Here is an 11,552-nt window from a genome sequence, read left to right on the forward strand (position 1 = left end):
TTTCTTTACCATTCTTCTGTATATTATTCTTGTAAGCAGCTTCGATGCATGAGCTGTTAAGCTGATTGTGCGATAATTCTCGCACTTGCCAGCTCTTGCCGTCTTCGGAATTGTGTGGATAATGCTTTTCCGAAAGTCAGATGGTATATCGCTTGACTCATATATTCTACACACCAACTTGAATAGTCGTTTTGTTGCCACTTCCCCCAATGATTTTAGAGATTCTGATAGAATGTTATCTATCTCTTCTGCCTTATTTGACCGTAAGTCCTCCATAGCTCTTTCAAAATTCCGATTCTAATACTGGATCCCCTCTCTCTTCTAAATCGACACCTGTTTCTTCTTCTATCACATCAGATAAATCTTCACCCTCATAGAGATTTTCAGTGTATTCTTTCCATCTATCTGCTCTCTCCTCTGCATTTAACAGTGGAATTCCCGATGCACTCTTAATGTTACCACCGTTGCTTTTAATGTCACCAAAGGTTGTTTTGACTTTCCTGTATGCTGAGTATGTCCTTCCGACAATCATATATTTTTCGATGTCTTCATATTTTTCCTGCAGCCATTTCGTCTTAGCTTCCCTGCACTTCATATTTATTTCATTTCTCAGCGACTTGTATTTCTGTATTCCTGATTTTTCCCGGAACATGTTTGTACTTCCTCCTTTCATCAATCCACTGAAGTATTTCTTCTGTTACCCATGGTTTCTTCGCAGCTACCTTCTTTGTACCCATGTTTTCCTTCCCGACTTCTGTGATGGCCCTTTCTAAAGATGTCCATTCCTCTTCAACTGTACTGCCCACTGCGCTATTCCTTATTGCTGTATCTATAGCGTTAGAGAACTTCAAACGTATCTCGTCATTCCTTAGTACTTCCGTATCCCACTTTGCGTATTGATTCCTCCCGACTAATGTCTTGAACTTCAGCCTACTCTTCATCACTACTATATTGTGATCTGAGTCTATATCTGCTCCTGGGTACGCCTTACAATCCAGTATCTGATTTCGGAATCTCTGTCTGACCATGATGTAATCTAATGGAAATCTTCCCGTATCTCCCGGCCTTTTCCAAGTGTACCGCCTCCTCTTGTGATTCTTGAACAGGGTATTAGCTATTTCTAACTGAAACTTGTTACAGAACTCAATTAGTCTTTCTCCTTTCATTCCTTGTCCCAAGCCCCTATTCTCCTGTAACCTTTCTTCTACTCCTTCCCCTACAACTGCAGTCCAGTCGCCCATGACTATTATATTTTCGTCCTCCTTTACATACTGCATTACCCTTCAATATCCTCATACACTTTCTCTATCTGTTCATCTTCAGCTTGCGACGTCGGCATGTATACCTGAACTATCGTTGGTCTGCTGTCGATTCTGATTAGAACAACCCGGTCACTGAACTGTTCACAGTAACACACCCTCTGCCCTACCTTCCTATTCATAACGAATCCTACGCCTGTTATTCCATTTTCTGCTGCTGTTGATATTACCCGATACTCACCTGACCAGAAATCCTTGTCTTCCTTCCACTTCACTTCACTGACCCCTACTATATCTAGATTGAGCCTTTGCATTTCCCTTTTCAGATTTTCTAGTTTCCCTACCACGTCCAAGCTTCTGACATTCCACGCCCCGACTCGTAGAACGTTATTCTTTCGTTGATTATTCAATCTTTTTCTCATGGTAACCTCCCCGTTGGCAGTCCCCTCCCGGAGATCCGAATGGGGGACTATTCCGGAATCTTTTGCCAATGGAGAGATCATCATGACACTTCAATTACAGGCCACATGTCCTGTGGATACACGTTACGTGTCTTTAATGCAGTGGTTTCCATTGCCTTCTGCAGCCTCATGTCGTTGATCATTGCTGATTCTTCCGCCTTTAGGGGCAATTTCCCACCCCTAGGACAAGAGTGCCCTGAACCTCTATCCGCTCCTCCGCCCTCGCACACTCAACTTTTTAAGATCTTCTCAAGTCACGCAGAGTCAAATTTGCCGTGTGCAGGGTCACTATAATAACTGCTTAACGGATTTATCGAGTGTTTATCTCAATGAGGCAGTGCAGGAACTTCGAAATCAGATTATTTGTGATGTTCGTGATTTGTAAGCTTCTACCGTCGCGCTTGCTTTGGGTGAGGGATGTTTTGGAGACGCGCCCGTCGTACAGAGTAAAGATAAAGGTGTGGGAGTGCAATGTAAAACTGTGTATTCTGATTGATTTTTGAAATTGCCGAATCGTATGGTAAAATTGTTTGAAGGGATTTCGCAATTACATATTGAAACCTTAAATCATATTCAGGAATTCTTGTGGTGGTTAGTCCGGTTAAAAGTTCATGCTGATGCATTGGGAGTGGAGCATTGCTTAATTTTGTCTTTGTTGTATTCGATGGCCCGAGGGTGCTTTGGTAAGATCTTGGTGAGTTGTAGAATCAAGGAACATTGGTTGAACTCCATCGGAAAATTTTAGAGAGAGCTCTCGCATCGAATACGGCTACAGTTGGAACGTGATTTCTATTGGAGAATACAAGCAGATGATGAGACGCTAGCCCAATATTTTGATAGAGTGAGTACTGCAGTTGTGCGTGACATGATACTGAACATCTGTTTGAGGGGATGCGTCCTCAAGATCGTTCGCGCTTAACTTTGGCGCAGCGTCCGACTTCATTGGTACAGTTCCAGCAGCTAATTTATTACGTAGAAGGTCTCCCTAGTTGATGATCAACGTCCGCAATGCCAGTTTAAACAACCTTGTGTTGTAAATTCTGGTGGTGGTAAAGAAAGAGGGTCCTATAGTCTTCGCGTGTTACGATATTACCGATGTTCCGCGCCCAGGAGCCCTAGGCCGAACAGCTGACGCCAGAGGCGATGTAACGGTAGGAAAGACCGTAATTGGTCTTTGAATTGTAAGGTGATTAAGGGTGTGAGTCGTTCTCCCATTCCATATGTTTGTGCTCGGTTTGGAGATGAGCCGGTAGTTCGGTATGTCTAATTGACCACACGTGGTATCTAGAATTCCGTCATTTGTGTAAATTTTCCCTACCACTCCCTCCTGCGCAAATATGTCGGGTTGCAGACGGCCGTGAATTGCCTTTGACGGGGGAGGTGCGGGGTTATTTGCACATTAATGGGTTTTCGTGGCCACATAACTTTATCATTGCTAGTAATTTGGGGATTTCCGTGATACTGGGATGCGATTTTGCGCGCCGTACCAGTTTCGGTATAGATTATGCAGCCGGTGTTTCACATTTTAAATTTGATTCTGATTCTGAAATGTCGCTTTGTTCGTGTAATCAGTTAAGGGGGGCCAGTGTCGACTATTTGGGTAATGTGCAGGTGGAGATGGGTCATATTTCCACCGAGCAAGTACGGGGTTTGAGACAGGTCCTTGAGCGGTACCTAGAGGTGTTGTCCGAGCGATTAGGCGAGACGAAACTTTTGGAGTACGAGATAATCTTGACTGACAGTGTTCCTGCCCGCCAGGCGCCGTATAGATTGTCACCTCCGAAGATTATGAAATGCTTCAGGAAGGGGTAATCAGGCCATCCACCTCGCCATATGCTGCACCCGTTTTCTTGGTTCCGAAAGAACAAGGCAAGGATTTTCGTGTTATAGACTACCGTCAGCTTAACAAGAAGGTAGTACTGAAACCTTTGCCACTTCCAAATTTACACAATTGTTTCACCTGTTTTTCTGGCGCGACCATGTTTACCATCGTCAATTTAAACCAGGCATATTATCCGATTCCCTTATCGGAAGTGTCGAAGCCGGTCACAGCATTTTGCACCGACTGGAACCTTTTCGAATTCAATCGAGTTCCCTTTGGTTTGGCCACGGGTGCAGCTATATTATCTCGTTTTCTAGATGCCGTTCTGGGCGATTTGAAATTTGTCTGCGTGTATAATTACCTTGACGATGTAGTGGTCTATAGTCGAACCCTAGAGGATCACATAGATCATCTGGATCAAGTTTTTGCCCGCTTAAGTTCGGCAGAGCTGTCCGTCAAACCCACGAAGATTACACTTTGTAGGTCGCAGATTTCGTTTTTGGGACACTTGGTCTCGGCTAAGGGGTCAGCATTGATTCTGAAAGAACAAAGGTTTTGCGCGAGTTCCCCCTTCCACGGAATAAGAAGGAAATCGCCCGTTTTATGGGAGTGGCGGACTTCTTTCGCTAGTTCATACCGAATTTTGCCAAGTTAGCTGCTCCCCTCAACGATCTTCGTAGGAAGGATAGGGAGTTTCTTTGGGGTGAGGCCCAGAAAATTGCCTTTCAAGAACTTAAGGCTGCCATTTCTAATCCACCCTTATTGGCTGTACCGAATATCGATAACTGGGTCGTACAAACTGCGTCTTATTCCAGGAGGATAGGAGGGGAAAGGAGTCCTTTAGCGTACACGTCACGCCGTTTATCTGGTACCGAGTCTAATTATTCTGAACAATTTCAATAAACATTTTTGGAACAATGATTAAATTTTTTTTAATTTTTTGTTTTTAAAATTCAGCCTTAATCACACCACGTGTTACAAGAACATAGGTGACCGGTTTCGATCATATCACATGACCATCATCAGACCTGTAATTTAATTTAGAAGGTAATAGAAACCTTACTACATTTACAATAAAATAAGACAAAATGCTTATAAGGATAAAATACAATAAGACGTCTTATACCCATGGCATACTTCGAAGATGGTTGGTGGAGCACTCTTCTCAGCTGCTGTGATGTCAACTGGTGCCAGTAAGTGACGAGCATACGCCAAACAGGCCGGAGCTTTACTACACGATACAAAGAACATACATCAGGTACCGCACGAGCAAAATCAGTCTTTGGCCATCACCTAACTTTTAATAAGCATGCCGAAGGGACGGTACAACAGAATTTGCAAGTCCTTCATTACGCTAATAAAGGCTTATTACTAAACATTTTCCTGGAGATCGAGATATATGCCCATTATAGAGTTGAACCGTCAGAGCTTCTCAATGAACAGTTAGAATTTCGTGAAAAACATTCTTATGATCTCTTTGACGAAATTCTATGAACACGTACGTACTTTTTTGTTCAGAAAATCATAGGACCCAGTTGTATCCATGGCAGAAATGTACCTTAGAAAAGTACGTAAATATTTATATCACAATTTTAAATTTCCAACTAGAAATATTACGAAATATGACTCCATTTTTAATAACTCAGTTTTATGACATTTTAATAAAAGACAGACAGACTGAATCTAGCATAGATGTATACTTGCAGTCGAGTCACAACTCATATATCGCTATGATGCCGCAATGCCTACCTCCACAACATCGTTGACTTTGAAACCATTGTGGTAGTAGCACCTTAGCCCATAGAGGGCACACTGACTGTACATCGTCTGTACAGTTATTTTAAAGCTTTTAATTGATATTTTATACAACATTTAAGTAATTCCATGGTTATAAAGCGATATTATATATAACTATTTTTATGTTACTATTGTAGTTTTTTTTTTTACGTTTTGACGATTATGTGAACCCATTTTAATACTGATTGGTTGATTTGAGGTGGAGGGAGGCGGAGCATATTCGTACTTAAGTGTATGCTCTTCACTTGCTGGCACCAGTTGAAATCACAGCAGTTGAGAAGAGTACTCCATCTACCATCTTCGAAGGATGCCATGGATTTAAGACGTCTTATTGTATTTTATTCTTATAAGCATTTTGTCTTATTTTATTGTAAATCTAGTAAGGTTTATATTACTTTCTAAATTAAACTACAGGTCTGATGATGGTCATGTGATATGACCGAAACCGGTCATCTATGTTCTTGTAACATACGTGGTGTGATTAAGACTGTATTTCAAAAACAAAAATTTCTAATTATTCTGTTTATGAACTGGAGGCCGTGGCACTTATATTTGCCTTAGAGAAGTTCAACTTTTACCTTGAGCATAAGCAATTTTTAATGGAGACAGATAACCAGGCTTTGAGCTGGGTTCTGGCCAGGCCACGAATAACCGGTCGAATCGCTCGTTGGGCTTTGCGTATTTCAGCATTTCGTTTTGACGTCAAACATATTAAGTGGTCCGATAACGCGGTATTGAGAGACCTTTAGAAGCCCAAAGGTCTGAACCCCAGAGTGTGGTGGGAGCTACACTCCTGCAAATTGAAATAAGAACACCGTGAATTCATTGCCCAGGAAGGGTAAACTTTATTGACACATTCCTGGGGTCAGATACATCACATGATCACACTGACAGAACCACAGGCACATAGACACAGGCAACAGAGCATGCACAATGTCGGCACTAGTACAGTGTATATCCACCTTTCGCAGCAATGCAGGCTGCTATTCTCCCATGGAGACGATCGTAGAGATGCTGGATGTAGTCCTGTGGAACGGCTTGCCATGCCATTTCCACCTGGCGCCTCAGTTGGACCAGCGTTCGTGCTGGACGTACAGACCGCGTGAGACGACGCTTCATCCAGTCCCAAACATGCTCAATGGGGGACAGATCCGGAGATCTTGCTGGCCAGGGTAGTTGACTTACACCTTCTAGAGCACGTTGGGTGGCATGGGATACATGCGGACGTGCATTATCCTGTTGGAACAGCAAGCTCCCTTGCCGGTCTAGGAAAAGTAGAACGATGGGTTCGATGACGGTTTGGATGTACCGTGCACTATTCAGTGTCCCCTCGACGATCACCAGTGGTGTACGGCCAGTGTAGGAGATCGCTCCCCACACCATGATGCCGGGTGTTGGCCCTGTGTGCCTCGGTCGTATGCAGTCCTGATTGTGGCGCTCACCTGCATGGCGCCAAACACGCATACGACCATCATTGGCACCAAGGCAGAAGCGACTCTCATCGCTGAAGACGACTCGTCTCCATTCGTCCCTCCATTCACGCCTGTCGCGACACCACTGGAGGCGGGCTGCACGATGTTGGGGCGTGAGCGGAAGACGGCCTAACGGTGTGCGGGACGGTAGCCCAGCTTCATGGAGACGGTTGCGAATGGTCCTCGCCGATACCCCAGGAGCAACAGTGTCCCTAATTTGCTGGGACGTGGCGGTGCGGTCCCCTACGGCACTGCGTAGGATCCTACGGTCTTGGCGTGCATCCGTGCGTCGCTGCGGTCCGGTCCCAGGTCGACGGGCACGTGCACCTTCCGCCGACCACTGGCGACAACATTGATGTACTGTGGAGACCTCACGCCCCACGTGTTGAGCAATTCGGCAGTACGTCCACCCGGCATCCCGCATGCCCACTATACGCCCTCGCTCAAAGTCCGTCAGCTGCACATACGGTTCACGTCCACGCTGTCGCGGCATGCTACCAGTGTTAAAGACTGCGATGGAGCTCCATATGCCACGGCAAACTGGCTGACACTGACGGCGGCGGTGCACAAATGCTGCGCAGCTAGCGCCATTCGACGGCCAACACCGCGGTTCCTGGTGTGTCCGCTGTGCCGTGCGTGTGATCATTGCTTGTACAGCCCTCTCGCAGTGTCCGGAGCAAGTATGGTGGGTCTGACACACCGGTGTCAATGTGTTCTTTTTTCCATTTCCAGGAGTGTATATTGTCTGATATTCCCGAGCTATTTTGCGACCTGCAAGAAAAGCAGTCGAAAGACTCGGTCTGGGGATCGGTGAGGGAGACGTTAGTGGTAGGGGAGCTTCGTCCGGGTTATTATGTCAGTCATGGTGTACTTTACAAGCAGGTGGGAAAGGACCAGCAGTTAAAGATTTGCTTTCCGACGTGTTTAGTACTTATGATATATAAGTACTTCCATGAGTGTGTAGTTTGTCATTTAGGCCTGTGTAAGACCATAGGCAAGATACGTCAAAAATTTGTTTGGCCCTCACTGTATCGCGACGTGCGTCGTTTCGTTGCCAGTTGTGAGGCACGAGTTTGTCCATTATAAAAGATCCCTAGCTTCCTATCTCCCTTAAGTAGCTGTGGTTAAATTGCAATTTGGTTTCTCTAGCACGTAAATGGAGCAGTAACACAGCTCAACAGCACTACCTCTTGAGAAAAGGGATTCTGTTTTATAGGACAAACGTTAATGATTCGTTGTGGGTGGTGTGCATACCAAATGAGTTTTTTAGAATAAGCTTATATTTTATACACACCTAAGTTACGCACATTTCAGTCCACGAAAATGTTTTATGAAAATAAGTGTCTATTTTAGAAACATGAACAAACGTAGAAGGGAAGTACTAGCCATGTGTAAAAACTGCCAAAGGGCGAAATCCATTACTGTAGGCCAGGCTCCTTTATACCCAATTATTCCTGAGAAACTAAGGCGTATGGCAGCGACGGATTTAATGGGACCATTACCCAACACATAGAGGGGCCATCAATACATTTTAGTTGCACTGGAGCTGACATCCATATTCGTGACGTTGACACCACTAAAATATGCGACTGGTGGAATTGTGAGTAGAGCCTTATGCAGAGACTTCATAAAGCAAGCGGGAAATGTAGATTGTATTATCTCACATAATGGACCTCAATATAAATCTGAGGTATGGAAAAGAACACGATGGAGCTGTATAATAAAACCCATATTTATTAGTACGTTCCATCAGAGTTCGAACCCTGCAGGGAGCGATGAAAGATCTGGGTAGTTTATGTTGACTGTACTGTGGAAAGAATCGTGATAGCTAGAATGTATTTCTAAAAGATTTTAATGATTTGAGAAACGAGGTCCACCACGGTATTACACTCATGCCATCTATGATGGTTCTGATGAATAGGGACCCTCCAGATGAAATTCGAGGACTGATAGATTTTGCACAAAGGACGCGCCGACAACATAATGCCATTGTAGGTGAGACTTTGCGTAATATTCGGGTCGCTGAAGAGAAGCGCAAGTGTGTGTGTGGACCAAAAGGCACACTTCAGGGAATTTGTAGCGGGACAAAGTAGTCTTATTAAGTATTATAGGTTGTCCAATAAAGAAATGAATCTATGTCAAAAGTTATTCAAGAGATACAGTGGACCTGTAGCAATTCGGATGAAATTGAGTCTGTGACTTCAGAAAAATCTTTGGGACACCATCATGTGAGGCATCTAAAGCCATTTTTAGAATAAGTAGGAAGAAATAAAGTGAGCTTGTACGGTGAAAGTAAAGTATATTGTATACAGTTAGCAATTAACTTATTGCACTGAAGGGATACGTAGATTTATCAATATTTTCTGTCCCACTGTCGTATTAAGAGGTACTACAGTGTATAAAAAGGGAAGGATATAGAGGGAGTGAAAATTGGGGTGTGTTTCTTTGTGTATACTATAAATATGTGCACAGCAAGTTGAGTGTACAATTTAAAAGGTGTTTGGAGTTTAAGATGTGCTATCTGTTCATGAAGGAATAAAGTAAAAATGAGAAACATGCGGTACTGCAAAATTGTTGTAAAGATGTGTGAATAGGTAAGTTTGTTACCCGGCAGAAAATGTCACAATTTTGAAAAAAATTAAGAACTGCTTCATGAATGGAGTGTCTATTTTCCATGTTTAGCAATTGGATCGCAAATGAGAGACTTGCAAGTAGAGGTTTGCGGTAGCACGCAGGTGTGTCATCCAAGTATGATTTGGCTCCATTCAGAGAAACGATAGTTGACTAGGGGCCTGCTCCACGTGGCTATGCGAGAGTGCGCCAGTCTTTGTATATGGAAGTGTTGTATTTATGCTGTTCAGAGAGATGGAGAAACTGTGTACAAAGTTGCCAGTTCTGCAGATTACCATATGAGCGCACCAAAATGTTGAGTGTTATTGCGTTATGAAATGGATGTGTAATAAGGGGATACTGACATGTAAAAATTAATATAGGAAAGTACGAAATGCTATACATTCAAAGCACGTGACATCGTTGGTAATTCATAAGGGCGTGGCAGTCGTGTTGATGAGCAGTGATTTCATATAATGTACTAAAATCTTTATATTTGCAGGTACCACAAGCAAAATGAAATATAACTTTAGTAACATAAAAGAAAGACTTAACGACAAATAATGGTAATAGCAGCAGCTCTGGAGAAAGGACAGCGACAGAGAAGGTATTACTGAGTAAAAACATGAAGGTATGTAACAGTGATTAAGTATGCTATCAGTAATTTTGTATTAAACTTGCTTTGTAGTTTATGATTGTCCACAGGAAGCAAGCTGTAGCATGAAATGGAGAGGCCCACCTAAACATTCATTTGTGTATGTTTGTGCAGATGTACATTTTCATGTTCACAAATAGTCATGATAACATCCACAACAAAACCAAGAGCCATGAGATGGGACGATCTTGTGATACCCAATGACAGTTTACTACTTTGAATAGGGTTGTAGTTACACTAGTATAAACATCCTAGTGGCCAGTAGTTTGACGAGTAGTTTGACGAGTAGTTTGACGAGTAGTTTGACGAGTAGTTTGACGAGTAGTTTGACGAGTAGTTTGACGGGTAGTTTGACGGGTAGTTTGACGGGTAGTTTGACGGGTAGTTTGACGACTAGTTTGACGACTAGTTTGACGACTAGTTTGACGACTAGTTTGACGACTAGTTTGACGACTAGTTTGACGACTAGTTTGACGAGTAGTTTGACGAGTAGTTTGACGAGTAGTTTGACGAGTAGTTTGACGAGTAGTTTGACGAGTAGTTTGACGAGTAGTTTGACGAGTGGTTTGACGGTTATTAACATTGGGGTCTCATGATCATAATCCTACAGTTGTTTCATAGGTATTCAGGTGCTGACCGATAGTTAGTAATTAAATGACACAGGTTGAGGAATATTTTCTTTTATAATTAACATTAACTTTGTACATGAAACTTTGAGCAGAACAACAAGGGTAAATAAGTGAGCATCTTGGCTGATTGTACAACTTCAACAATAATAAATGTAAAGATAAATTACCTCACTGGTGAATGCATCTAAAAAAAATTATATCTCATAACAGAAATGTCAATGATTCTTTTATTATGTATTTTATAGATTTTGTGTGAGTCTGAAACTAGTTTCATGTAATAGTGGATACAGGTTTCACAAAAATAAACTTTTGCGACACACACTGGAAACAACAACAATGTGATGTGTGGATGAAACAGGGGCTAATGACACAGCTGGAGAGAAAAGCGGAAGGAAGGGATGCCGTCGGTAAGCCAAACCCATATCGCAGACATGAGCAAACAGCAGGCCTATTCAAATGCAGCGACCTGAAGACCTCAAGCGGTAGGCGATGACTGAGCGAGCAGGTAGTATGTGGCAATCAGCAGTAGATCTGCTGAGTTGGGTCAAGATGGGTGTTTAAACGACCACTAATGAGTTGTCTCCACTGTTGTACTACACGAAGGTACGAGATAAGGAAATTGCACACATGATAAAGTCAGTTAATCGTACAGCACAACTGCCAATAGCTGTATGGAACAGTGAACTGTATTTTCTTTTCCATCTGCTATTCTCTGCCAGACAGACTGACAAACATCATCTGTAGCAGTGAGTCACCTGGCAATGATTTCTGAGGAATCTGAGTCACACACAATGCCTCATGTTCCATGTATAATGTCACCAAACAGACAGCCTACCTGTCCACAATT

Source organism: Schistocerca serialis, chromosome 4, assembly GCF_023864345.2.
Source record: "Schistocerca serialis cubense isolate TAMUIC-IGC-003099 chromosome 4, iqSchSeri2.2, whole genome shotgun sequence".
NCBI lineage: Eukaryota > Metazoa > Arthropoda > Insecta > Orthoptera > Acrididae > Schistocerca > Schistocerca serialis.